The sequence below is a fragment of the Coptis chinensis genome, chromosome 2, assembly GCF_015680905.1.
Source record: "Coptis chinensis isolate HL-2020 chromosome 2, ASM1568090v1, whole genome shotgun sequence".
NCBI lineage: Eukaryota > Viridiplantae > Streptophyta > Magnoliopsida > Ranunculales > Ranunculaceae > Coptis > Coptis chinensis.
This window is the reverse complement of record NC_141457.1, coordinates 82448497-82454635: the sequence shown is the minus strand read 5'-3', so window position 1 is coordinate 82454635 and position 6139 is coordinate 82448497. Positions and strand designations below refer to the sequence as shown.

The following is a 6139-nucleotide window of genomic DNA, read 5'->3' as shown; positions in this document are numbered from 1 at the left end:
ACTCCTCACTACGAACATTTTCACTCAGTCGTGGCTCATATATCTCCAGGTCAGGGACATTAATCCCATCTGGCCGCTCCTCTCGGGGAAAAGTTAGCGGACGACGGTTCACACTTCTAGGGGCACATCGCGATGCCGACCTCTCCCCTCGACTGGCATCGGCCACGCCATCTCCTCGACCGAGATCGGGCATTACCCTCCTATCCTATCTTCTTCTTCTAACTCAACCCCCACGCCGACACTTAATGATTCTTCATCCTCGTACTTTCCACAACTCAAAGATATCTCTGGACCTCCTCCGACCGAGTATCATCGAATCGGACATTCTAACAACCCCTTTTCTATCAAATATTCGGTTCTAAACCCTATAGCCTTACAATAACCTACTTACTTAAAATAACGAGCGGGACCGAGAGAGGAAAGCAAAAGGAAATGGGAAAGACAACAAAGAATAGAGCACTCACCGGGAAACCCTAGTCGGCGTTTTTCGGAAGAAGAAAACACGGCAACTTTTTTCAGATTCCAAATCTGATTTTGTATAAACCGCCTGCTTCGCTTACCAAGGAGTAATCATTACGACCCTCACGCTTATAGCCCGCACACGTGTTCCAAGGCAATCGCCCTTTCAGCGATTCCGCGATAACGCGGCGACATCGCCGCTTCAACTCTACGATTCAATCGCGTGCACGTAAGTTAAAACTACCTTTTCCCCGCCAATTCACGGGGCCACCACATTCAAAGTGGCGATCTACCGGTCGGTTCATCCACTTCTTGTTAAACTCGCCCACCACGCCGTCGGACTCTTTCTCTCAAGAAATAAGCGTTTTACACCAACGCCTTCTACCGGGTAGGTAGGGGGAGCGATATCCTCATAGGCATCGTGCTTCGCGCGATAAAGCGAGAGAATATCGAACTCAAGATATCGACTTCCAAGATGCATCGCGCAGATGATGAATCCAAGGCGACCTCCAAGACCGACCTGCGGCGAAGTCGAGGTAGGTGGTGCGAACGGAGATATCTCAGTACGAACACTTCGCCAAATACAGAACGCTTCGAATAGAAACACGTCCCACCTGGGGTAATGATTGCCAAAATCTTAGTGGTAATCTCAACACCGGGAAATAGGGACTACCGCATCTACCCCCAATCATAACAGATCCAATTCAACACTCATCCGCGATCTCCACCCTACATTTGTACAAAAGAATACACGTGTCAGAAGGATCTCCTCTCTCAAAACTCTATAAATACCACCTACTGGAACTACGTCAGACCTGATTCTTCTCCCCCGCAAAAAAGGAAAACGAGAAGATATAAGCGGGTTCGGCTCAAGGCGACCTCGGTCACGTCCCAAATCCTAACCTTTCCCGTTCTTCCCAGTTGTAATTAGGAGAAGACCAAAACGCTCCTTTACAGTGACCTTTTTCATGCCTGGAGAAGGTAGGCATCTAAACAGTTAATGGTCTTTGTTGCGATTTGTTTCATGTCATTTGGTTCAGGAACTTGTTCGCTTGCCTTTTCATACTCTAGGCCCCACTTCACCAGGCTTCCCTCCTCTTTAGGAACAACATGTAAATGAACCTTTAAACTCTTATAAAGATGTGTTATTTCGCCATCAATGACACTGTACACCAGGGTTTTGTTTTCATCATCTAGAAATTCCATTTTCTCCTTAGCAAATGTGATTCCTGGCGTACCTATATATGCGTAAGAAACCAAATGTATCATCTGCGTGCTATGCTAAATTAATATTGGATGACCTAGAACAAAATGTATGAAACTATGAATAGTTATAAAGTGACCATCTCACCTTCAACGTATTTCACGAGTCGGATGGAACCAGCCTTTAGTACATCACCTTCAACTATCTCGACACTCTTAAATCGTTCAGGAAAGATCTTGGGGAAGATAGTGGCATGGTCCTTTACACCTCTCCAGAACTTATCTGTTGGGGACTTGACCTCTACGTTCAATTCAAGCACACCCATGATACTTGGTTTTTATTGGGTGATATGATCAACAACAGGCTAAATGTGATGCAAAGGGAAGTATATAGAAGAGAAACTTTGTGTAGGATGGAAATTAGAAGCAACATGGATTGCACTATATATAGGAGGTCAAGTGCACACCAGACCCCTCTAAGGTTACGATAATACCTTATCCTGTACCTCAAAAGATATTAAGCACACTCCTGTGGTAAGTTATTGATCCACACATCTTACATCATGAGTCATGATCGAGTCATGACCCATTCCTAGTCCCCACAATTGAAATAATTTTTTTTTCCAAGTGTTCGTACCTGCCTGAAACTTGATTTTCGTTCTACTTTGGCACCCGTAATAACTTCATGGCTATGCGCTTGTAGGAAATCTGCTGGTAGCATTGGTGCCTTAATAGGCATTATGAACTTTCAAAAGGAAGTCCACGTACCATACATTATTTCTAATTGAAAGATGAGTTTGTAAGAAATTTGGTAGTATATATCATGACCCTTTCCTAATCCCCACAATTGAAATAACATTTGATTTTGACATGATGACCTAAAAATACAGTGGTACTTTGTTTTTTACATTAAATAATTTCAATATTTTATGATTGATACAATCTAGAGGGCAGGCATGTTAGCCGTTAGAAAAAGTCACGTGAATTGCACCCCTTTCTCACTTTACTTGTATGACTTAAATACCCTCGACAATTAATCAAAATTTCAGTACGTACCGGAATAGATATCTCCTCCCACTTAATAAAATTGAACTACCACCGAACAAAAAACTATAAAATAGTTGAACACTAGCTTCTTAAGTTCTTCACGAACTCCTTTAGTAATCAGTTAATATGATGCAACCAGGATGTGTTCTTATCGTGTATAATTGGTATAAGTACAAACTATCAATTGGTGGTCTTGATTCCAGAATCTGGAATGAAACCAAGTTTTTATATCACAAATAGTTATCTGCTGCTATGCTAGTAGACACTGAGAACACTAATCCAAATCAAGATTGCTACAAAAGCGACAGTATGATTGGGGCTTCACTCTACAGAGAATTTAAAGATGAATCATCCCATGGCGATTCAAACACAATTTTTAATGGAAGCCGGGAACAATGGGATTCTATACCAGCTACTTATGTCTCCAATGCAACAACATTTTTCTTTAGGTAGGCATGCAACAACATCGTTTACTCATCGCCTTCTTCGACCGATTAAATTCAATTCATAAATGCCACAACTCAATTTCGGAAAATACCCAGAAGCCAAACATTTACATCAATTTGTTAAGATGGAAAAAACACAATTTCTTTGGATTAGAAGAGCCTTGCAAATTCTTTAACCTGAAGAAGCAGCTCCAACCCCATTCACTGGAATTAACCAATGCCCTCATCTTAAAACTTAAAAATCAAGATGAAATTGTTTAAAATTTTAGAAGTTGGGAAGAAAAAGAAAGGGCTCTTTGAATTTTATTCAGATTGAATGATTGAATCAATTGGTGGTCACAAACTCACAATGCAGCAAAAATATCACCAGGTTGTAATGACTGTGTATTTTTCTTTGGGGAAAGTGTGTACTCATTGTATTTTGGGTAAATTCTTGATTTGGCTATGATAATGTCAATGTGTTTCCAATTCCGCCACAAATTGCAACACAACACAATTTGTCAGCAATTAGTGAGGTAATGTCAGCAACTTTTTGCATTGAGTTGCTGACAATGGCCGGATTAGAAACAAAATGACATTATCATGGCCGATTGGGGAATTTCATAAACACATACTTACATAGTTACACCAAGTTTCCCAAGCACACATCCTAAATGTTCAACAACCTTCCTTTAGGGCGCACTCGGCAAGTGGCAATAAGGACAAATTTCTAATCCTTTGGGAATTCAACGACAATATTCTATTCCCAATTAGGGCAGGGAATCGGGTCGGGTAGACTCAAATCCGATCATACCCGAAGACCGAATACATCGGGTTCAGGTGCATTTTTATATCCGTTTATTTATTCTGGTCGGGTTCGGGTATATCGGGTTCATATATAATTTTTGGGTTTTTTTAAATTTTTAGTGTTATCCGATCAGGTCGGTTGGGTTCGGATATTAAATTTCGGTTTTATTCGGGTTTGGGTATTGTGAAACTATTCAGGTTCGGATTCGGATATAGCCATATCCGACCCGAACCCGACCAGATCCTGCCCTATTCCCAATTAGGGCTGGAAATGGAGCGGGTTCGGGTCGGATCAAACTATATCCATGCCCAAATCCATTTTTTCAATACAAAACCAGATCCGGATCCATGACCCGAATGGATCTAAAATGGCATACCATATCCGAACCATTTATGTAAATGGGATAATCGGATCCGACCCGACCCGAATTGCAAACTACAAGTTCTCAATCACCCACGTGTCTACAAACAAGAGAGACCTATTATTATTTGGAAGATATATTAACAAAATTTTATATTTTGGATTCGGATCTAGGAGGATCCGAACCGTTTAGAGTAAAACCATATTTGAATCCGAATTAAAAATGGATAATCCATATCCGACCCATTTTCTTATTCGGACTCATTATTAAGGTCCAAACCCGTTGAAATGGGTTTGGATCGGGTCAAAACCCGCACCATTTCCAGCCCTATTCCCAATTTCTATTATTTCAAATGTGTGAAACAAAGTATTAACTAATGTCCTTAATTACAAATTTTGAAGCTTAGAAAAAAATATGCGTGTTAATGTATAATTGCTAATGTGTAAATAAAGATTGTTCATTTTGTAGCAACTATCAACTAATGTCCTTCATTAAAAAAATTGAAGCTTAGAAAAAAAATATGCGTGTGAATGTATAATTGCTAATGTGTAAATAAAGATTGTTCATTTTGTAGCCTGTGATCTCTCAATTTCTCCAAAATTTTCAGGTATGGACTCTTTGGAAAGAAATTCAAGGATACATTTGGTCATGTGGGAGGGGCTATGTTGGGAGGTTTATTAGGCCTAAATAAGCCTGAAACCCATGGGGTGCCATATTCCTTAACAGAGGAATTTGTCAATGTCTATAGAATGCACTCACTTCTACCCGATAATCTTCTCCTAATAGATACCGCGGCTGCTCCGGGACCAAACAAAACTCCACCATTGATTGAAGAGTATGTCTCCGATCCTAGACCCTAGTCCCCTATCCTCACTAAATGAATTGTCGCCACTGCATATTTTGATTGATCACATTATTGGTTTTGTGTGTTTAGGCATATAAAACAGGGTTCATATGGTTGATGTGGTTGGTCTCAGGGGAGAAAAAACTTTATTTAACATTGGATTTACAAAGCAAATGGTATCCATGGGACATCAAGCAAGTGGGGCACTTAAACTATTCAACTATCCTATGTTCCTTAAAGATCTGATTGCACAAAATACTGATGGAAAAGATAGACCTGATCATGTTGATCTAACGGCCCTTGAAGGTAATACGATAAAACATATATCAATTGATCGCGAGTCTGTCTGATTATTTTTTAAAATTAACCGGAATTAGGCTCAAGTGATCTAGCTAAGCTAATAATGTTATGATGAAAATTTGTTAACTCAATGTACTGCATTCTTTTCTTTTCTTTTTGGATAACAACTCAATGTACTGCATTCTGATAATCTTGTATTGATTTTGATGATTCAATTAGTATACCGCTACAGAGAGAGGAAAGTTGCAAGGTACAATGAGTTCCGTAGGGGTTGATGTTGATACCCATTACTAAATGGGAAGATTTGACGGATGATGTTGAAGCGATTAACGCACTTCGTGATGTGTATGGTGATGATGTGGAGGAGTTCGATCTATTGGTAGGACTAATGGCAGAGAGAAAGCTAAGATCACCGGATTTGCTATTAGCGAGACTGCTAAGATCACCGGACTAGTAATGCTTGAATTCACCCATGTCAATGAGCATTTCAATATGTACTATCATATTGTAGCTTACATGTGTTTGAAAATCAGAATGAGATCCAAGAAAGAAAAAACGAAAATGAAGAAAAATGCATATGTTAAAAATGTGAGAGTGCGTGATGGGTATTCGGGTACTAACTCGGAAAGTATATTGGTCTACTTCTTAAGAAGTTAATAACCAACAACAAGTGCAAATTCCAGGTATATGAA

At 39.9% G+C, this 6139-nt stretch overlaps 2 pseudogenes; one reads left to right on the top strand and one right to left on the bottom strand.

Moving 5' to 3' along the window:
- Nucleotides 1-1425: 1425 nt before the first annotated feature.
- Nucleotides 1426-1988, bottom strand: LOC147518286 (MLP-like protein 423 pseudogene; annotated as a pseudogene).
- Nucleotides 1989-3018: 1030 nt separating this feature from the next.
- Nucleotides 3019-5901, top strand: LOC147518285 (alpha-dioxygenase 1-like; annotated as a pseudogene).
- Nucleotides 5902-6139: the final 238 nt, after the last annotated feature.